The sequence below is a fragment of the Apus apus genome, chromosome 5 (genome assembly GCF_020740795.1).
Source record: "Apus apus isolate bApuApu2 chromosome 5, bApuApu2.pri.cur, whole genome shotgun sequence".
Taxonomy (NCBI): Eukaryota; Metazoa; Chordata; class Aves; order Apodiformes; family Apodidae; genus Apus; species Apus apus.
The window spans coordinates 36,453,314-36,477,410 of record NC_067286.1 but is presented as its reverse complement, the minus strand read 5'-3'; the positions used below and the strand labels follow the sequence as shown (position 1 = coordinate 36,477,410).

The 24,097-nt window shown below is 35.5% G+C and overlaps 1 long non-coding RNA gene across 1 annotated transcript in view; it reads left to right on the top strand.

Moving 5' to 3' along the window:
- Positions 1 to 8,349: 8,349 nt before the first annotated feature.
- Positions 8,350 to 24,097, top strand: part of LOC127385038 (uncharacterized) — a 66,855-nt gene continuing 51,107 nt past the window's right edge. The window contains exons 1-3 of the long non-coding RNA XR_007889576.1: positions 8,350 to 8,449; positions 16,540 to 16,639; positions 19,323 to 19,444. This is a non-coding gene — a long non-coding RNA (uncharacterized LOC127385038). The remainder of the gene's footprint in view (positions 8,450 to 16,539; positions 16,640 to 19,322; positions 19,445 to 24,097) is intronic.

The window sequence follows — 24,097 nt, the reverse complement described above, 5'->3', positions numbered from 1 at the left end:
ACCATTATTTCCTGGGTTTCTATCTCTATTATTCTATTGTCTTAAAACCTTACTGCACATAAGCCCACCAGTTAGTGAAGCTCCTCCCTCACTTTAGCCTATGACTCAAATCTTAAAATATACAGAATTTTTAAAAGGGGTTTCTAGAGAGCAGGTTTGGGAAGGCAGGTGTAGGGGTTAAAAGTAACATTAGCTTCTGATGATCAGAGTGCCTACTGGGCTAAAGGAGGCAGAGTGTATTTATAACTTGGAATGGTAGACATAAAAAGGAGCTGCAGTAACTAAAACATAAGTTAATAATAATAATAATAAACCTAACAAAACAAAATTAAAAAACCCCAACAAACAAGGAGAACACATTGAGAATATTAAGAATGAAACAATAGGAAGTAAAATGTATGAGTGGAATAAGTAAGATCAACATCTGCTGTACTCAAAAGATATTTTTGTTTTTTGTTCATTCTAGTGACCAGATTGCTCATGTATGTCCTATTGACTGCATTACTGAGATATATATTTGCAATAGAAATGGTGAGATTTGATTATGGCTTCACTCTAAGTATGAAAGGTCATGAAAAGATGCTCCCTCTCTCCTTTTTTTTCAGATTTCTAGGATTTTAAAGGAATATGACAGGACATGACTGTTTCACAGAAGATGAATTTATAGATTTAATAGATTTTGTGGTACTCTTCTTAATGTAGACTATTTTAACTAGCTCCTTTCTCCTGGTATGAAGAGCTGTTATAAAGACAAGATGGGAAGGTGAAAGTGGTATTGTCATCTCCAGAACAATGATGACTCTGCAGTTGACATAACTAACCACTGCTGTCAGTGAAACTGTGTAGACTGATTCAGTATGCACATTTTGAAACTACATCAGCAAGTCACAACCAACCTAAAAGCAACAATTTTCAGAAAGCAGCACACTTGACTTCCTGTTTCAAGCTCAGTCTAAGTATACAGTTTCTGCACATGCCATAAAAGTCATGCATAAACTTGGATATAAATACTGATTATTTTTTTTAATGGAAGGTAATTATCCCGAAATGACATTTTCAAATATTAGCTCAGAGTCAGAAAACTAGGAGGAAACCATTCCTTTGCAGAAACCACCAATTTCATAGGACAGTACTGTATATTTCTGTATGTCAGAGATATATGACTGAAGAGGAAATTAGAAGCTGAGTTAAGAAGCACGCAATATTGGGACACTCAGTCAACATTTTTTTAATTCTAAATTTTCTGATTTATTTCCAGACATTTAGTAGGGAAAAACTCTTAAAATAAACAATTGAAAAGTTGTGGTTTTATTTAATTTCCCAATATAAAATAATATGAAGTATTTGGTAAGAGTCTTGGTGAGAATTTTATGTTCCTTAAAACCTGAAAACTGGTGGAGGAACAAAAAAATTAGAGAGAGAAAGAAAATTGCTTTAAAGGAAAATACTGAAAAGCATTTATTTTGCAATGCAAGATTTTTATTTATTTTTATTCTTAAAACTTCAGATTCTCATTTGGAGGAATGTCTCTCAGCTCTCATACTTTGGTAACACATGTAGGAAACTGAAACCTTAGGGCCTATGGTTTAGTGCATACCATTTTGACATCTCTTGATGTGTCTATTTGTCAAAAGCAAAGGTTCATGAAAACTGAAAACAAAAAAGATTACTAAAACTCACGGTAACTTTAAGAGTGCCTCAGAATTGTCAGTGATTGTATGATAGGCCCAGTTGCATAAAGAGAGAAAGCAAAATGTATCTGTGTGAATCTGTGTACCAAGAAGTAAGAGAAAGACAGGGAAAGTTCATAAAGCAAGTGTCCAGTTTTATCAATGTATAGATACACTTTAACTTCTGAACTATTTCAGTAACTAATAAAAATCCCTTGTGTGAAGCTCAGAGGTCATCTTGTCCAATCTCATGAGAGCAGATTGCTCAGGAATGTGTCTGGTTGGGCTTTGACTGTCTCCAAGGATGAAGACTCCACAGCCTCCTCAGGCAACCTGTTCCAGTCTTCAATTCTAAACAGTTTTGTTTCTACAGAAATTACAGCTTTTCTTGTTGAAATGGATTTTTCTTCATTTCAATTTGTGCCCACTGCCTCTTGTGTTTTCATTAGCTATCATTGAGGAGAGTCTGGCTCCTTCATCTTTATTCTCTGGCATCAAATGTTGATACACATGGATAAGATCCCCCCTGAACCTTCTCCAGGCAAAACATCCCAGCTCTCTCAGTTCAGCAGATGTTCCAAGACTTGGGTTGTGTGGTCCTTTTCTAGACTCTCTCCAATACATTAATGCCTCTTCAAATATGGAGCCCAGCACTGGGAACAGTTCTCCAGATGCATCTCAGCAGTGCTGAGCAGAGAAGGATCAGCTACCTACACCTGCTTGCTGGTGGTGCTCTTAATGCAGTCCAGGGTGCTGTTGGCATTCTTAGCTGTAAGGGTGCATTGCTGGCTCTTGTTGCAGATGAATTAGTGAGAATCAAAAACTTAGTTTTGTAGTCTATAAATCTAGGTCCTGATCAAGTAGTCTGATCTTGTTTTTGGTTTTAAAGTCAGTGAAATACATAAAAGAGCTGATATTTAAAATGTATGCTTTTTTAAAAATTCTGAGTTCTAAATTCCTCAACCAACCTTAGGACACTTAATTATTAAAATTTTTCCATCTGACTTAGTCATCTCCTTTTCACCTACTTGGAATCTCTACCAACTGAGTTCTATCACATGTGGGGTGTTTGTTTTCACCTTGAAACTTGTCATTATGTGGCTTGAATTGGGAAATACAGAAGAAGACATAGTAATCCAGTGCCATATACAGATATTATATCCTACCTTAATCCAATCATTGTATCCTTGTTCATACATTCAAGGATTTCCTCAAGTTGTTAATTGTCATTAATTAACCTAGCTTTCTTTAAATCTCCCTATGGAATTTCGTATGAGTGTATCTGCTGCAATGGGTGAAAATGATCAGACTGAAAAAACTAGTTATTTGGACCATTTTTTTACCCCATTAAACCAGGGGCACAGTGGTGGTTTTCTATCAGTCTTTTGGAACCTCCAGAGTGGTTGAAATGGAATATTTATGGTTCAGAGTCTTAATCATTTTTTTAATAATTTGTAAATTATCCATAACTTCTGATTTGAAATGTGTGACTTTATTAGTTATTATTTAAATCCTGCTTAATATCTGCTGGGATGAAAAGAACTTTTCTATCAATCAACACCTGCTTATTTCCCAAACTTAGAACAGTATTTATGGAAGCACTTAAGTTTTCTGTGTTACTAGTTTCATTATTTACATCAACTAGGAGTACCCAAGTAGGGATCAAAGATTCATTGACACCTGAATTATCCAAATTGATTTCAGAGCATCCAAAAAGATCACAAAGGAAGAAAAGCACTTGTCTGAGGAAAGAGCATACATTTTATCCAAAACTTACAGGCAAGGGCATACAATATCCTTAGGTAAATTTTGCTATTGTTAGAGATGTAAGAGAACTATTTGGGATATTGTGCTAAAAACTTATTTTAGAGATGTGGTTGATTTGATTTTAGATGAGGATGTATTAATAACTGCTGCCTTCTCTTTGTTTACTGTCTGGTGTACCAAATAATTCTGGACTTCAAGGCACAGCTTTCAAGGTGAGAAAGGAAAAACAAGAGAAATATTGAGCTTAAATACAGTGACAATGAAAGTTCCTTCTCCTCCCTCCTTTGTGGGAGTGAGGCTTCAGAGGTGCGGTGGCTATTGCAGTAGGGACAGCTGGCAGGGAAGTGGCAGAAGAAGGGCAACAGTACAGAATCAAACCAACACCTTCTAATCTACTTTATTTTCTAGAGTAATCTGAGTCTTACAGTCCAGCCAAGGATTTCTGAATATGTACTAAGTATAAGGAAGATGGAATATGCAAACATTTTTTCCTAAAGTAAGAATTCCTGTGTTAACATTCACAATAAACCTATGAAGTTAAATCTACTTTATCCATGTAACTGGAGAGTTCAAAGAGAAAGTTAGAGAAAGGAAAAACAAGAGAAATATTGAGCTTAAATACAGTGGAATAATCTGTGGAAAGTCCCAAGTGAGGGCATGGAAGCAGTGACATTGCCAAGGTACCCTAGGCTTTGAGATGTCAGAATTTAGATGAGACTCTCAAGTGATATTTCAATGTTTGTAGAACCATAACTGTTTTACAGAAGGAAAAAAATTAATTTTTCTGAGGAAATTGAAATTTGGATTGAATTCATAGGTTAGAGTTAAGGAGCCTTAGATATACTAAACATGCATCTGTAATTTAGGTGGCATTTTTTGCAGTGTTCCCTATGGATCATGTACTAGTTCTAGGAAGGGTAATGTAAGCAGCCCTGCTGAACTTTTTCTGACTGCAAGGTGATGCAGTCATAAATATGTGGATGCTCAACTGGATGTCTTATTTAGAACATGTAACAGTGTGAGCTGAAGTAGTCCCCAACTAGCTGTACTTGTTACCTTCCCTGGTTTAGGAACATTTTAGAAAGACATCATAGGGACATTCCTAGGGATATTCTGTAATGGAAAACTGTACAATTTAAGCAAAAAAAGTAGGCTTTTTTTTTTGTTGTTTTGTTTTAATTCACAATCAATTATTAAATTGGAATAAAGGATTTACTGAGTTGCAGGTAATACAGCTGGAGCCCTGTAATGTCACACTGAATTGATTAATGCAGTTAGAATATGAAAGAATAGGTAGATAAAAATGTGCTAAATTAACAATGTAGTTCAATCTATTCTATTTGCTAAAATGTAAAACCCTCCTCCAAGTTAAGTGAATTTGAAATCCTGGTATATGAATTTGAGATTCTGGATAATCATGGAACAAAAGACTTTGTGGGGTAATGTAGTAGTAGGCTTTTTTTTTTTTTTTTTTACAATAAAAGCATCAGCTGCTCTATAATAACCAAATAATTTATTTTAAATAAGTCCAGAAGTGTCAAATGTTTGGTTTTAAATTTTCTGGAAATCAGATAAATTCACTTTTTCTGTCAAATCTACAAAATAGTAGTGTCATCATTATGAGCACTCCTAACTTTAAAACTATGTATCTATGGAAATATAGATATACTGAATGCTTGTCAAGTGATCTAGGAGACAATTCTCCATGGAATAAATTTAACTGAAGTTTCTCAATAAAACTGCTGAGACTTTGTTTCAAACAATCCTTTCCTAATGTTTTATATGCAAATACTGCAGTAGAATATAACTCTAGCCCAGGTTTGTTTTTTTAATCTGGCAACTGAAAGAATAAGGTTGAAAATGTGTCATTTGAAATTTCTGGCAGAAGGACAATAGTTTAAAGACAGGCTCTCATTTATCCCAGCAAGATCACCTTGGTTTTTATATTCAAGACACTAACACTGGTAGTAAAGGAAGTTATTAAATGTTGAGAATACTGTGATTTGAAAAGCTGGTCATGTTGTGTTGTCCAATTCTTTGAGCTAAAAAAAAAAAAAAAAAGGAGTATTTGTTTTCACTACAGAGTTGCAGGTTTACATATGAATCAAATGCAAGAGTTGTAGCAGCTAGGGATCTTATGAGACGATAATATTCTGGGCAGTTGTCAATCTTTTTAATTTTTTTTTCTTTTATATAGCTGTACCTATTGCCTAGAGATCCCTGAAGGTAATTAAACACTTGGAAATATGCTGGAGCTATAGAAATGAAAATTACTTCAGTAGCTGCAACAATAATTACATTTAAAACATAACCACAATATATTAGCTTGTTGAGAATTACTAATCTATACAACTACTAAATTCATCACAGGATCATTTGATGATTAAGCATCAGAATCTGTATAATTTTACTGATGGGAATCCATACATTATAATACTGAGGAAAGACATTTTTTATTTTCAGCAAGACGGTGTTGTGTGGATTTTTCTTTCATCTTTTCTCCTGAAATATTTATATGAGTGTTTTCAAGACCAGTGTCCTGCAGCAAATGTTGCCAGCATTTCTGAGTACTTTCAATTAGTAGTTCTCTACTTCTCTCGTAGCTAAGCAACTGACCTGTGGTGAAGAATACATAATGATCTTCTGCACATCCACCTTAGAATATCAGAGAGAGCATAAGCTTCAACATGGATGTGTTCACATATATTGATGACTTTGGCTTAGCCTTCTGTGAATTATGAAGAAGTGTATTTACTGCGTGTTTGATGTAAATAAGCCAAACACAGAAATAAGAGACTGTTTATGTATGTTGTTGTATCTTTCCTGGTTCACTGATAATTTTATGCTGTTAGCAAGCAAACATTCAGAATTCTGTAAAATAAGGGTAAACAACTATTTGGTATCATCTTTATACAAACAATCATAACTAACCGCACAACAAAATATATTGGCTTTTTTAAACTATTGTGAATAATACGGCCTTGTTAATAGAGCAGAGTTTATGTAATGGGGATCTGAGAAAAACAGCAGCTGGCACACGCTTAGTCCACAGAATATAGAGAATCTGCTAGTTGTCAGGGGGATGGTAGGATGAAAGAATAGCTGAAAGAATAACCTTATCCATTATGAGACCTTCCAATACATTGAGTGAGTCTGTATCTCAGACTTAGTCTGGACTTCCTGTTATAGGAAGTCCAGCTTCTAGCAAATGCCTAAGAAGTTTTCTCCCTTCAGTTTTGTTTGATCAGAGTACTATGCTTATTCTGGTCCAGTGAAGCTTTCAGAATCACAATCTCTTTATGTATCAACTATGGGAGACTGACTAATGGGAGGATTGGAATAATCTTACGGATAACAAACCAACAGAAACTCCTAAAACACACTGTCCAAAAAAACGCACAAAGAATTCACAAAGAGCAGCACAAATCAAATATTTTAGATTATTTGGTTTGCATCACAATGATCTGATAAGAAAGAAAAGGATACTTGGCCCTCAGAGAAACCATTTGCAAACACACAAAAGTTAAAGGTGAAGCTAATAATAAAAAATCACAGTTAGGTTTAGCAGTTCAAATAGTGTTTGGGTTAAAGTGTAGTTCAGACCATTCCACATAATAAGGAACTCATGGCAATAATTGAAATTGCTGGGAAGTGTCTCTGAGATTCTTCTTTTGGAGTGGAGAAAAGTATTGATCTTGTATACAGTGCTTCAACGGCTCTCCTTTTTCAGTTAGCTCAAGTCCTCAGGGAGTTTTTAGGCATTGTAGTCTGCTGTAAAATTAATTTGAAGGGAAGATTAAATGTGTGCATTCAAAAAGACTGTAGAAACTAACATTTACCTACTGGAAGTCTGTGGGTATCTGTATAAAAGTTTAGACAAGAAGAATTTACATTTCTCTTTGATTTTTTTTCTTTTTAAATTCACAATTATCCTCACAGTCTTTAAACATCCTATCAATGACACCTATAATGTGAACATTGGATTTCATTTATTGAAACAAACTGTATCTGTAAAGTCTCTTTACGATATGCCATAATTACAGTTTCCTACTGACAACACGACATACATTTTTTGGACTCTTCAAAGTGGATATGTGCAGAACTACCTATCAGCTAGCTATTTGCTAGCTTTATCTAAGTTTGTAAAAGCATATGGCATGTACTGAAATAAAAATAATAATAAAAACAACAACCACAAAACAAAAAACAAGTGGCCATTAATTACATTATCTTTTTACAAATACAAGCAGTTCAGCACACTTGATGGTTCAAATTTTCTCAGTAACTACATGTTAATAGGTTGGTAAGTTTTTTAAAGGTATAATATCAACCAGATAACTTAAGAGGTTTCTGTGGCTTGGTTCTGAGCCAGTTTTTTTAATAATATATGTGTCACAACATCGTCACAGACAGTTAAGCACTGTACAGCTGAAATGAAGTATCTGGTATGTTCTCTCTTTTACTAATTTTTGTAGATCTCAGATCCTACATATATATATAGAACAAACCACAAGGAACATCAATTTAACTAAGTACTCAAATTCAATCAATAAAGAAATATCAAATAAATACATAAGTCAGAGACTCTAGGACAGCTTTCTCTGCATGGTTAAATAAAATACCTCAAGACCCTCCCCTGAATAACAGTCTGGAGTTATATGAGGTTTTAAAAATAATGAATTATTAAAATAAACTATCTAAAAAATTACTTTCTTAAGCAAGGGATTTTCTTTCCATTAAACCAGAGGATTTTGCTTGAGGAATCTATAAGAGATAAATGGATCTGGATTCTATTCCAGTCTGGGACTAAGAGTCCCACTGTGATGTGGGGAGAATAAATCATGTGGTCTCCCTTAACAACTGTGGTTCACTGCATTTGTCTCAGACTTTTCCAGCAGTAATGGGTATAGGATATATTAAAGGGGGGAGGGGGGGGGGGAAAGCATTCTAAGGATACCTAGACTGCGACTGCTGCTGCCTTACATAAAGAAGAATTTTGTCCTTCTGTGAAGGTAAGTGCTACCTTGTTGAAAGAACTTTGTCTGTCTCCTGAAAGTATTTGAAGTGTGCTGGTGAAAGAGGAACAAAGTGGAACAAGTGCAGTGAGAGAGTGAAGAACTTAAAAAAAAATGAGAGAGACAGAAAAAAAAATCAACAGTCTGGTAGGGAGTGAAAAAGAAAGAAGACTGCTAAAAAAAGGAGTCCAAATAGATATATAATTGCAAGTAGAATGAAGTTATTTTCAAAGGAAACCACTCAGCATATAAAAATCTAATTAAAAAATTATATCAGTTTTACAAATTTTGCCTTAATTTTTGCTTTGAGTACTTCTCATTTTCTGTCTTATTCTTTGTGAATTTTAGTGTGAAGAAAATTCCATTTATGCCATTCTGTCAGCTGTCACAGCCACTCTGAACATTATCACCTGTTGCCACCAGAGTGGGTGTTCAGCCTTTCAGTGTGCAGATCACTTTGTTCCTCCAGCTGCTCTGTCCATGACAGGCTGATATCTCTCAGGGGGACTACAGTAGCTGCAGGACAGTAAGCAATACTAGTGCTCTCTGCTACACCAAATTTTAGAGCCCTACAAGAAAGTGCTATTCAACAAAGTAATCAGGTCATGGGAAAAAAGGAGTTAAACCCAAAAATTTCTTCCCAATTTGATTTGCTTTATCCTAAATTTAAACCAACTCAAGGGGAACGTTGTGCCTATTAGACATTGCTCTGTTGTGAGGATACTGTACTTGAGCCAGGAGGAATCACAGAATAGTAGTGGTAGATGGGCAATAGAAGGAAGTGACAATCAGAGTAAAGGGAAACTTGGATTTAGATTGACATTAACCATTAAAACAATGTGCTTATACATCTACATAGCTTGAAATACTGGAATAGGCTATAATGGACCATCTGTATGCATCCAGCTTCATACATACATACAGCTTGATGTGATTCCATCTCCCACAGAATAAGAAACTAATTGCTATAGAAACAAATATTGTGAGTTTTAGATCATTTTCTTAAAAAGTTATTATATCATGCATATTTTTTTTTTACTCTCGTACTTGATTACTGCAACAGAATCCCTGAAAATACCTTCCACTTCCTCTTCCAGTCATCACCTCCTTGAAGTTGTTATGTTCTTGGAATGTCTCATTGTCACTGAGGGCTAGACATAAACAAGTTACATTATTTTCAGTTTCTTCTGTAAGATAATGTTGTCATTGCATAAGTTTATGAGAAATGTAGATTTCTCAGTATAAAGAAATGAAGCAGGATTAACTATTTATTTATATATAAGTAGTGGATCAATGGTTTGTGGAATCTGTGTACAGACCAGGCCTAAGATAGTTTATAATATCAAAATTATAGTACTTTGTAAGTCAGACATTCCACATTTTTGTAGAAGGAAGATGAAAAGCTGTCTCCTGAAGAAGGATAGAGTGAAGTCTGAATATGGTCTTGTGGAATTTTCTGGTTTCAGAAAGCTGCATGTATCCCCAGAAAGAGAATACTGTTCAGAGAGCAATCCTCTGAAGAACGTCTTTGATTTCAGGAGCTTGAGCAGTATCCCAACTACTTTTGCTGGATGAATCAGAAAGCAGAATCTTTTGGACCTATAAAGCACGTGCAGAAAGATAATGTCCCGAGATTGAGTAGACATTGTTACATGCTATTTATTTTCTTGTACTAAATATCTGTCTGTCTTTAAAGAAGTTTCCAGGGTATGTGATACATGAGAGGTTAATTTCTCACAGCTGCCACAATGCCTAATATCACAGTATTAGCAGTGCACTATCCAGCACTCCAACATAAAATTGAGCAGCTGCAGGAAGCTGCAGTGCTGTTTGTCTACTGAGATGATATGGCTAGGTTTTGGTAACACAAAATGTTATTAGTGAGGTGACATCTATTAAGGGCTTCTAGCCGAAATCCTTTAGGAATGCAACAGGGTATCGTAGACATTGAATGAACTATGAGGATTCACAAAAGTTTGCAACATCCTCCATCTTGTACCCTTTAAAAATAGTTTTTTATCCCTTTAAAATCAATCTCTATCACATTTTTAGTCAACATTGTTCCTGTTTGTAAAGTGCTTTGATATCTTCAGATAAAGGTTAACACAGACTATACTGCAGGGCAATTTTGGCACATTTTGTAGTTCTGGTCTAATGACATCCAAACTGAGGACTTGTTGCAGAACACTGCATCCCTTCTAGCCAACACATCTTTTTCTTTCCATAGAAACTAAAATCTCTCCAGAAATTGAGGGTATGCAGCTTGACTTCACCCCATTGTGAAATTATGTCATGGCTGTAGAAAACACTCTGGTTGAGGAGTGTTCCTCAGAGAGAGATTACCAGATGCATGCATTCTTCTTGTGTTTAGTCTTCTGTGGGGAAGAAGATGGGCTGTTGCTCACAGAGATAAGGAATGATTTCTATGGTCTTCCAGGACCTGCCACTATCAATTACAGATAGAACTTGCACTTTTTAGTGACATTTTCTTTTTACCTGAATCAGAGAACAATTTTACATTAAGATCTGTGCCTAATGTTAAAAAGCCTCCTGAGAATCTCTTTTCTTCACATTGTCAGCATGAAAGACAGTTTTCTGAAACTGGGTCAGGAAATTACATCTCCAATGATAACCATCTATTTTGGCTCTGATAAACCCTTTGAGAGAAATCAACTTGGAAGATCAATATAATGATGAACTGCTAAAATGTACAAATCTTGCTTGCTGTTCCTCATGGAAGAGTTGTGTAAGGAACAGCTGTAGTACCCTACTCCTTCATAAATAGCATTCCACAAGTGATCAAGAAAGGGTATCTCATTAGTAATGCCCACCTGAGTAATCACTTCAGTTAAGTATGTCTCCTGGAGATAGTAAGTGGCAGTGACATTTCTTATTTATGTTTACAGAATTATTAATTTATATTATGCCATTATGTGCATTTTATTATTTATTATTATATAATATTTATTGTATTATATGTGGTTTTTTTTTCTCTTCAATAGGTTTGGGAAATTTCTAGAAAAAATAATAACGACCACCTGATTTTCAGTTTTCATAGAAATGGCCAGTCAGATATCTCTTGTTAGCTATATAACTTGTATTTCATTACTGTTTTTGTGTTTAGTTTTTAGCTATTTTTAATTACCAATGTTAGAAGACATGAGTATCTCTGTGGAGGCAAAACACACTGAACTCAAAATTATTTTTGTTATTGTTATTTGTTACATTTTCATGTGTATCATATTGTATTTAGTTATATATTACCTAGTCTGAGAACAAACCATTTTCTATGCAGATTTAAGGTAATGAGCATTCAACTTTAAAAAATGGTTCTGGTATCCTGTAGCTTCTCAATAATAATATGCTTTTACATTCCAACAGAGAAGGATGGATTATAGGTTTTTCAATTTGCATCAGGCATATTAATTGCAGAGTAGGATTTCCACATAAAATACCAATGTACTGGAACAAACTGTTAATGTACCAGAATATGAACACTAACATTCATTTCTTGAGATTTAAAAGCAATCTTCTTTTTTCATACATCTGAATAGCACTTTTTTAAAGTCTGTAAATGAGAACAACGTAACCAATATTTCCTGAAAACCTTTATTAGCTTAAGTGTTAACAGTGCTTTCCCAGTCATTGTACTAACAAACAATACAACATGCCATTAAGGAAACAAAATAATTTACAGAGTATGGAAAAACTTTAGAGCAGCTTTTTAAGAAACATGCCATGGAAGATCAGCTTTATGTTGTAGTAGGAAACAAAGAAACTTTGAATTCAAGTTCACTTTCTTTACATTTATTTATTTATTTTCCCTGGAAGAAGAGATTCCTAGACTCCTAAAAGTGTACTTGGAAGTGAAGGTCAGTTTGGAATTTACAAATTGGTTTTAATGATATAGAATAGCAAGATCATGGTTTATGTTTTATCTGATTTGTTTGAGTTATGCACAGAATCCAAGAAATAGGTATTAAGAACATCAATCAATTTTGCTATAAAAAGAGAAAATTTAATTATTTAAGCTCGAGTAAGTAAATATTAAACAAAAAGCTTTTTTATGACTCCTAACAGTGCAAACGGGATTGTTTACAACCATTGTGTTATTATTTATATTTTTTAATACACCTGAGTATATATATATCTTACTGTTAATTTTCCAATATTAGACTATAGCTGCACTAAAAATGAGCTGTTGTCAAGACTAATTCATTCACTCTCTGTTTTTACTGTTCTGTTTTATGACTGCTCTGTTTCAAACTACTAATATTTAATGGACCTTCAACTTTTTATTTAACTTTTTTTTTCCTTAAAAATCAAACAGAAAACCACTAACGAATGTTGGTCCTTCCTTCTAAAGCCAACCAGAAAGAGAAAAATATTTAAGTTTGTATGCTACAGCTGCAGGCTGTGAATTATCACACTAGGGAAGACTGGAAATACCACCCACATAATCCAACAAGAGGCTTGATTCATTTTGTGTGTGAAGCAATCATTGTGGTTCTACAAAGCTGAAATGAGTTTCCTTTGCAGTCTTCACAGGAGAAAAATTGTGAATATCATCCTTACGCGTTCAAAGCAAGATTCCATTTTTTAATTTATTTTTACTTCTATTTTTCATTTTTATTTTTCTTCCTTAGTTTCCTATTAACTTGAAGCTATCCTGACTTTACATATAAAAATGGAATTGAATTTAAGAAAGGATATAAAGGGGAGCCAATCAATATCGTCCTAGCCCTACCAATCCCAGCAGAAGCTGTGACTAGTGATTTAGTTAGTGTGTTAGAAGCAGATCCAAGGAACTTTGCCAAGCCTGTTTTTTAGACTTCTAATCATTACAAGGAAACCAGAAAACTTTGCTTCCTATCTCATTCTCAGGGTGAGTTAGTTACCATCTGTTTAAGATCCCGGTGGAAGCACCTGCCTAGAGTCCTCTCTAAATATGCAGGACTCTATTCAGTATGCACAGACACTCTATATGTAGCTTCCTACAGACCATCAATAGTGAATAATGAAGAGAGAGATATTAAATTCTACCTTTTTAGATTCTTTACTTAAGACTGTAGGGAGGTTTTGTCCTCTTGGGATCCTAATGCTTGGAATTTCACTTGAAGAGCATTAAAGTGCTTAAGATCTCTCCTTAAGAAAAGAAAAAGAAAAGAGCTAGATTAATGATTTAAAAGTTCAGCTACTGACAGGTGAAATGATGACTGCAGAGGAAGGAAGGAAGGAAGGAAGGAAGGAAGGAAGGAAGGAAGGAAGGAAGGAAGGAAGGAAGGAAGGAAGGAAGGAAGGAAGGAAGGAAGGAAGGAAGGAAGGAAGGAAGGAAGGAAGGAAGGAAAAAGAAGATTATTTACATTATTAAATTTTCTCTTGAATAAGTTTAAATCAAATATACAGGGTTTTTCTGCAGCTGGACTAGGTGATCTTTGTAGATCCTTTCCAACTGGAACTATTTTATTCTAAATTCCCACTGAATATCTTAGATATGAGATAAACACTTCTGTTCTATAGGAAGTGGAAGCTGTAGCTGTATGTTTAATGTGCGTGCGTAGGTGCATTTTGGGAACACTTTCCAGATCAAATCTCTCTACTGTGTTCGGTAGCTGTATGAACAATTTCAGGATAGTAACCAAGTTTGGGGCTGGGTGATTTATTATCCTGCTCAGTTTTCCCAAGAAATTGTAAGAATGTGGAAGAGCTTGTCTCTTAATCTGACTTTACAAGTTTTTATCATAGAAAGTTCATAGATTCAGATTCTTCCTAGTAAGCAAAGATTTAAATTAATTAATGCACTTTTTTTTTCTAAGTACTTCTAACTTTCAAATAGTAAAACTTTTCTAATATTTCAATACTATATTACTGCAACCTTTCTCTACATTTGAAATTTAAACCTGCTATATGATATAGAGTTCTAAATGTCTAGTTACATCCATATGTGCTTAAATTCATGTGTATTTCAGCATTAAAATCTAGATCAGTATTTATTCTAAGTGACAGGAGAAATATGGCTCAGAATTTAGTGAAGTCCTGTGAATTTTGCTGACACTGTTTAAGTTCTGAACAGATATATTGTTAGGATATGTAATTGCCTTACATACAGATAATGATCTTGAAGTAACTATTGTTTTAAGCTTCCATTAAAAAAAAAATAAATACAACAACAAAATAATGTCAGCACACCACTTTTCAGTTTATTCATAAAACATAACCTTCAATGTATTTTATTAGGTATACTAAGGAGCTGTAATCTCTGAAAAACTCGCCAGGCATTGTCTGTGAACTCACACTAGCAGGCATCCTAAACAGAAAAAGAACCCGCATAGAGGGGAAATAACTGTTCTGAGAGCTTTGGCATGGTCCTCGTTGCCAGGGAAACCTCTTCTTTGTCTCTACGTGTTCAGAATGGCTGCCTCATTAGACACTGAACCTGATCATCACTTTAAACCCTGGGAGAAAAAAAAAAAAAAAGGAAGGGATAAAGCTAACAGGTCTACAAATCTTTAAGAAAATGCTAATAATGAATAGGAGTAATCTTAAATAAATCTATGTGTAATTATAATAATAATTATGTTCTGTTGAAAGTAAATTTGTCCAGGCTGTTTCATTCTACTTTTATCTGTCGATGAAGGAATGAGAAATTCTTGATTTTCTTTTACTGAATTAAAATTTAAAAAAAAAGCACAAACTATATAACTGGTCAATTGCATGTTTTGCCTAAAATACATCTCCTAGTTTTAAATATCTCAAAACATCTATTTGGTAAGGTCATTCAGCTTATTTAACTGCCTGAGACATCGCTTTAGCATTGCTGCAGCAGATTTTATTGATGGAGTCAGAAGCATAAAATGGCAGGGAAAAACCTATAGAGATGCATTTATTACTCTGATCATAAAGAGGAGTGGTGAAAAACTAGTAAAAAAATGAAAATATATAGTGACAAGAGAGTTACTTTATGTTATGTTACTACTAAGTTTTAATCAAGATACTAAAACTGGCAGCACATAAACATCTGAAGTGCAGCAGAACTAGATGCAGTTTCAAGGCATTACTTACTGGTAATACAACTAGGAACCCAAGGTCCCTCAGGAGCTCAGCTCCTGCCCTTGGCTGGTGAGAAAAGACTTTGAAAATAGGGTCAGAGCTTAATCTCCACCCTCTGTGGCTTATAAATATCAATAAAGGAAAGGGATTTTAAAGTCATCATCCCTGTTCTCTGTTCTCTGACATGAAAAATGAAATCCAAATCACAGGTGAAACAGTTAACAAATGTCTAAGTTCTTTACTCATATTGATGAAAAAGGAAAGCAACCAAGCTAGATTTTTTTTTTCTTTTTCAGCTGTACCAGATATGAAACTGAGTAGTTAAGTGCAAAAACAAGAGTGTGCTTGACCAGGTAGTCTGACAAGAACTGGTTACTTTCCAACAGTATAAAGAAATGGCATAAACCAGATTTACATGCACCTGGAGACATTTTCCTGTGCTGAATCTTTGACTGTGCCCTAAGGAACAGTATTAAAATTGATTATTTTTTTTTAGAAATAATATTTTTTATATAAATATCTTCTTTGTGAAATTTTTCCCCACTCTCTGATAGAATTATCAAAGCAGGTCTTGCAGATTACAGATAGAATGAGAGTAAAGAAATGGCAAAGTGTAATCACCTTTCCACTACATGGCAAGAACACTCACACACTTGCTCTTTTGGTAAGGAGTTATTTTAGGTTCTGTAGCGGAGTGCTCTCAAAATTCAATGACAGATGAGTCACTACCATGATAAAGAATTTTTTTCAAATAGGGACCTGAGAAAGAGAAAGCTATTCTGGAGGGGTCCTGTAACCATCAGAGTGTTTTGCTTTCTCTATGGCACCCTTTTTAACAGTGACACATAGAAAACTAGATGAAGATATTTAAAATCAGTATACAAGGCAAGAAGCAGCAGCAAGAAAGGTACTAGAATATTGTTTGAAGTAGGCCTGATATGCAAGATTTCAAGCAACTGTTCTTTGTACCACTTACTTAATGAAAACTTTTGGTAAAAATAGAGAAAATAAATGGTTTCTCTTGGCTTTCCTTTTAGAGTAAATACACACAAAGACATCAAGGATTGAAGAAGATTAAAAAAACATTGCATGAATCTTAACATATAAATATGTGAGCCTGGATGTCGGTGAGAAAAGGTAACTAATTAGAAAATATAGTTACAGTAGTTGTTATAATCACTCTGGTTTGTTGTGATAGCTTAACAGAGCCAGACTGGAAACTCTAGAACTTCATCATTAGTTATATTTCAAAGTTAAATTATTGTTCTTGAGTTATCAAATACCAATTTTTTTCTTGAGTTACTCCCTACTGACTTAATTTCTTGATTGTATTAACAATTAAAATGTAGTCATGTGTGTCTTCATTTTTTAAGAGTAGTTTAGACAAAATGTTAAAGAAATTTCGGTAACTTACTGATCTCTCAGTGCAGAAAGAGAAAAATTATTAACAATAATACATATACTTTTCAGTTTCAAATATTTTACAAGAATATAAAGCATGCTTTCTTACAAAAAAGCACAAAAAATAAAGAACCCAAATTCAAATGTAACTTTTAATCCAGCATAGTTTTAAGGCTTATACATTAATTTTAGCCTTCATATGACTTAGTTGCTAATATCCAATTGCTAAAAAATATGTAAGTTGTACAGTGTTATGGCTCAGGCACTCATTTTAATGAAGGAAAAGCTTCTTCCTATGCACTTTGCAAAATTCTACAAAAGCTGTAATTATCAGTGCACTGAATATATTATTTTTTTTAATGTAACAAACTGTACAACCTGCAACATTCCTCTATTTTACATATAGTGTTGTGAGACCCAAGGGAACAGTCTTATCAAAGTTTAAACTCAGTAAATATTAGCCACCCAGCATGCAGAAGTCCTCACTGAGCCCACAAACTGATACTTGCATATACAAGTCAGCCTTTTCAATACAAAAATCAGAAAATAAGTAAGGAAAAGGTTTGGACCTTTCAGAGGGGTTTAACTCACGAGCAGGTTGTGTATTATAGATGCCTAATATCCCCTGTCTTAATCTGCAATGTGCATCTTGCTCTCTGACCCCAGCATACCTCCAAGGCCACTGCAAGAAAGCAAGCAGCAGGTCAACATCATCTTTATCCTATTATTTTTCACATGTGAGAATGTGCACTCCTTGGATAACCATCTTGAAGCACTAAATTCAGGCATTGGTGTAATTCCAAGGTCTTGCACAAGGCACACACAGGAAAAGGAATGACATGGTTTGCTTAAGGTATATAAGGAAGTGCCACAGAAGAAAATCATAGGTTTCCCACCTTAGTTGGTATTGCTAGAACAAGATGACTGAACATGTTTATTTCCTGCGTTTCTTTCTTCTCTTGAAAAGCCACCTTTAATGGTGCATGCACATCTTCCTCCTAAGGTACAAGCACTAACAGGGACAGTCAGTGAAGCCAGTCATAAAGTCTCTATTTAAACTCTGTGATAAAATTACAGCCTGATGTCTCTCTGCTCTGCTTCTCTTTTTTTGGCAAATGTAATCAACAAAAAACTCTTTCTCAAAGCTGAAAAAAGAACTCAGAAGTATAACCAAGAAATCGGGCAGCCAGATGCCAATTATCCTGCTAGAGCCCCAAAAATTACACCCTTCGTTTGGATACTTTGAGCATAACTTCACCTTTAAAAAGAAGTATTCTTATCAGCCAATTGCTGTTTTTAAACACCATATTACCAGTGCAAAATGAAAATCACTGATTGCTCTCACACAAATTCAGTACTGGCAGAGCTATAAAAGTATTCTTTTAAAGTGTTAAATCTTGAGACATAGTGCTTGTGCAGTCTTAACAGCAGTTCTTGTCTTAGCATAGCATACATGAAAAATCTAGAACACATTTTAAGGATTGTTTTTAGGTATTATTTTCTTATCTCTCTAAATTTTTGCCTTTGAAATGATCTCCAAAACAATAGTATTGCATGCATATTTGTGACTAGCGTTTCAATATATTCAAGAATATTTGAAAGGATGCAAAAAAGACGTTTTCTCTTCTGTGTTCGAAATTCTGCCTATACTTGCACTGACATTACAGGTGAAAGACACAAAAAAGAAATTAACCTGTTGGTGGCAACCTACTGTTATCAGTCTTCTTCCCAATCACACTGAAGCAAAAAGCAGCCCTTGACACTTCTTTGACTGCTCCAGCCTATTGTAAACAGGAGGTGGCAGTTCTAGCCTTTGATCCAACATGCTGCAGTGTTATAAAACAGCTGTAACTAGCTGGAAAAGATATTTCCGCAATACACAAGCTAAATAGCTTTCCCAAGGCTAACTGGAACTGCTTCCCCTGTATTCCCTTCTTGTAGGAGGGTAAAAAGTGTTAGAGAGAGAAAAAAAAAAAAAAAAAAAAAAGAAAAACGAAATAGAGCAGCTTTTTGACAGCTCGGTATTGCCAGGGTAATAGAGAATCTGGGGCTATCTGAACTGCATCCAAGGCTTTTTTTCTTCAGTGTGCAACCACATAATTTATTTTTTTCAGGGCTTTTGTGGAAACAAAATCCTCTTTATTCACATTGTGCTCTCTCTCACTCATTAATATCACAAATCTTTCTTATCACAGAAAATGTTTTCATTTTATGAGACTAAAATTCCCCTTAAAAACAAATTAATGCACACTTCTTCCAGCATATGACTGGGTAAAACCTGGCACAAGTGGACCTAAAATCCAACTCATCCAATGCAACAGGCCGTTGTTTTTCTGTTGTCTTTCTGACATGCTCTTCATTTGTTAAAAAGACATTGCTTATCATTAAAGTAACTTCAGGATGAAATTTGTTTTGCCAGCTCTAGATACGGAAATGAAAGCCTCAAACCACATGCTGAAAAACCACTGTTGAAAAACAGTGAAGATCAATAGGAAAGTAAAACCACTCTGAAAGAAAGAAAAAAGGACCAGAGCAGGGGAGGTAAGAGGATATGAAAGAGGCAATCTGACATTTAAAATAAATAATATGAGTAAACTTTTTTGTTTGTTTTTCATCCAGCTGCATTCCTGATCATGGAAAATGTCAGGAATCACAGCAGAAATATATTGCACTACCACATTGAGAATTTTATAGAATGTCTGGAAGCTGGTGTGAGGTGGGTGGAAACTGGGAGCTGGGTGTGAGAACTACTAAAAACACCTAACATTCTGAATCATGCAGGGTAGCACATATCTGCAAGGTGCTAGTCTCCATGAAGCTGTTAGATATAATTGCCAAACTACAAGAGAGAGTCTTGAGATGCTTCATTCTGAACAAATGATTTTTATTTTTCTGATATTCTATCTACATCATCTCTGTAAGTAAATTATTTCAGAACAGAACAACTGCTTTGTATCATGGGGTGTGAAACTTGGGCATAATGTCATGGCCATAGATAACAAAATATCCTACTTTTTCTATCCTGATATCCAGTGGAAACTCCTGTAGTCAGAGATTCAGCAGCCTACATTAATCTTCACAGGGTTATACAGGACATCTCTAACTCAATTCCCTTACATCCTCATAACTGAGTATGTACAGCTGCAGAAAGATAATGCAGGACACTGATATTTTTAATCAGACAGTCACATACTCTGACATGTTTCACAATAAGAGAAGAATCTGGATCATGTCTTGTAGCTCTGGAGGAGAATAAGAGTGATAAGGCCAGTACCGAAATGAAGAAGTCCTGTTACCATTTTGGAGCTATTGAGGAAGCAGGAAAATAGTACAGAGGTATTGACATATATCATTCTTGCAGGATCTTTCTGACGTTTAGAAAGCATCATAAGAATTTGAATGCAATGAAGTGCTCAATTCTCGTGTATCAGCTGAGCCATGTAACAGTCCCCAAAAGTGCCTTTTGGCCAAAATCATGTGCAGAACACTGCTTGCCCTTCTTTACTTTCCAACCTCTCCAGCTCTATTTAACTGCATAGTATCTACTGAGTGCCAGAGAAGCATACATGAACATGTTGGTGGTTCTTCTAACATACAGAACCTCAGACTGTGTTAATCTGACATGATATCTAGGTTTCCTTGGATTATTTCCTAAAAAAAATGTACCAAGGCAGGGTAAAATCAGCACTGAGTATCCTAATTTAAGAGGACATCTGGCAACCCAAACTTCTAGCACAGAAGATCTCATGGTAAGAGCTAAGAGTGTGATTCACAGATGTTCTGGGTATAAAACAGAAAAAAAAAAAAAAAAAGAATATGACTCAGGTTCTTAAAGTTCTGTTCTAAGAAGAAGTAGGTGCCTTCCTGCCTACCACAAATAATCCCTCCCTTTAAGGTTTTAATTTTTTTATGTTAAGACATTTTCATAGTCTCCCTCTATCCATGATAAAAAACCCAGCAACTCCCAGCTGCACCACCGAGAAGGAACAATATTTTCTTGTCACATGGAAGAGATCTGGAGCCAAAACTTGAATTTCTTTTCCCTGTGTATGTGCAAAACTCAGGCACAAAGTACCCTGAGATATGATTTTTTTCCAATTACTCCACTGAAAATCGTATCATTTCTGCATACCTATTCCAAGTTTCCTGAGACTAGACATGAATCCCTGTGTTGCATGTTGCTAACAAGTGCCTTGAAGAGCAACCTACAGAGTTTTTTCTCCTCTTTTTTTCTCCTCTCTTCCACACTGATATTCCTGTAAGCAATAAGGACAGCTCTATCACTGAGCCCACTCTTCATCTTAGAAGACCAGTTAGCTTTTGAGAGACCAAGGCTCAAATTCCACCTGCTGTGTAAGCACTGGATGCTGAAGTCACACCCAGAAGTTCCAAGTGGCATATGGTGGCATTCTGAGCAGACAAATGTAACTTAGCACTCAGATCAAGAGAGGAAGGAGTTGCCTATTTTGGGAGTCACATTTTGAGTATTTCAAGGCCTACAATGGTTAATATAGCTATGTAGCCTTGAACATATCACCTAGGAAAGGAAGAAAAATGTCACAGCATGGAAACTGAGGCAGATGGGTAGTGATGTGATCACTGAAAAGCAGTTGAGACTACAGATTAGATGATGGTTATCTCTGCCACTCCGAGAAATCAGATTGATAAAGCTGTCACTGAAGCTCAGGTGTGTGAGACTACTGAGGAATATACTTAGGTGTATGATTAAGTGTGTTCAACAAGAGAAACAATCAACTCCATTAGACTTTTAAAATGTTTGAAAAAGCTCAGAATGAAATATAAAGATTTGAAGGTTAAAAAGCTATTGCATGTCAACTGAGACACTCTTAACTGTTAATGAAAATTCTCCTCCATTACAGATGTGACTAAATCAAAAACCCCCAGTTTTGTAAGAGTAGAAACCCACATATTGACAGGAGAGGAGAGGTGGGGAGATAAAAACGTTGAAGGAGAGAGGCAGTGGGAAGGGGAGAAGGAAACTACCTGTCACCAAGAACCAAATAATATAGAAAAATGTCAAGTGTAAAATCATTATTTCTGGAAGCAAACAGTACTTACAGACATGTGAAAAACACTCATGTAAACTAAAAAAAGTGGCATAGAATTCAAGGGGTTGAATTCTACACTGAAAGATAACTTCATAGGAAACAGTATGTTCTTTATTTCTGCTTTTTTACCATCTCACAACTGGGGATTGAGTGCACTCTCAGTGAGTTTGCAGATGACACCAAATAGGGTGGGAACGTTGATCTGCTTGAGGGTAAGAAGGCTGTACAGAGGGACCTGGACAGTCTGGATTTGTGGGGCAAGGCTAATTGTATGAGGTTCAATAAGGCCAAGTGCCACGTCCTGCACTTCAGTCACAAGCCTGCAAAGCTGCAGGCTTGGGGAAAGATTGGCTGGAGAGCTGCCCAGCAGAAAAGGACTTGGGCATGTTGGATGACAGCTGGCTTAACAGGAGCCAGCAGTGTGCTCAGATGGCCAAGGCGGCCAACAGCATCCTGGCCTGCATCAGGAACAGTGTGGCCAGCAGGAGTATGGGAGGTGATCATGCCCCTGAACTTGGTGAGGCCAGACTTCGAGTACCATGTTCAGTTCTGGACCCCTTACTATAAGAAGAACATCATGGTGCTGGAGTGTGTCCAGACGAGAGCTACCAAGCTGGTGAAGGGTCAGGAGAACAAGTCATATGAGGAGTGGCTGAGGGAACCGGGATTGTTTAGTCTGAAGAAAAGAAGGCTGAGGGGAGGCCTCATCACTCTCTGCAACTACCTGAAGAGAGGTTGTAAGGAGGTGGATGTTGATCTCTTCTTCTAAGTGGATAGCTATAGGACCAAGGGAAATGGCTGGAAATTGCAACAAGGGAGGTTTAGATTGGATATTAGGAAGAATTTCTATACTGAAAGTGATCAGGCACTGGAACAGCCTGCCCAGGGAGGTGGTTGAGTCACCAACCTGGAGGTACTCAAGAAATGTGCAGATGTGTCACTCAGGGCATGGGCTAGTGACTGAGGTTGTGGACTTTTTTTGTGGGTGCTTTTTGGTGGGGTGTATGTGGGTGTGTTTTTTTGGTTGTTTGGGTTTTTTTGTTTGGGGTTTTTGTGTGTGTGTGTTGATGTTTGGTCTTGGTGTTGTCAGAGGTCCTTTCCAACCATGATGATTTTGTGATTCTGTAACATAATTTGTACAATTTGTACAATTTCATACACAGCAAGCAGATTTGTCCAATAAGATATCAAAGTAATTTTTTTCTGAAACAACATTAAAATAAGCTTCCCTGTGTTTTTTTTTTTTTTTGCTTGGTTTTTTTGTTGGGTTTGTGAGGATTTTTTTAGTTGCATGTTTTCCTCCCCTGTCTTTTCAGTCTTGTCACTTATATTCTTCTCACTTTTATCACCAGTTTTGCTTCATGAGCATGAGCATTAGTCATGACTCATCAGAAAAGCATAATGATGTCATTTCCTTCTCAGTGTCATCTACTCTCATTTAAATATAAACTCTGCCTGCTGCTGAGCTAGCAAATATGTTTTATGTCCTGGATATTATATTAAAAATTGAAATTGCCTTTCCTTACTTCTATCAAGAGGAGGAAACAAAGTTGAGTTTTGTTTTGCTTTACCTCTCAAGTGTTCATATGATTTCTAACTATCTTAATTTATTTTTTCTGGTGAGGGTTTTTTTTTTTTTTCTAAATAAATTTATTGTGGTCTAAATAAAATTAGATGAGAAATTTATCTATCATAATGATAAAATGGAAATTTTAAGCACAAGACATTCTGCATAGAAATTGTCAGGTTTTATGTTTAAAAACCAATTTGCAGATATTGACTTTGTGATAAAACAAGCAAGACTGAAACCTGCAAGTAACTCTGAGTCTGCAGACTGTCATTAGCATAAATGTAGTATTGATAGTAGTGACTTATTTTCCCTTTAAAAAGTAATAAGACAAGAGAACAAATATTTAGTGGTATATCTACTTTCTTCAGCCATTAATCACTAGCACCAAAACCTCATAAATATGGTGACAGATATAGAGTAATTCTTGTATTTCAGAAAAGGTCAATCAAAAATAGATATGGTAAAAGTCCAGTCAATAAATAATCTTATAAGGCTAAACATTGCACTCATTCTTTTCAAATCACTCATTAGTCATCTACACTGCCCTCAATGACA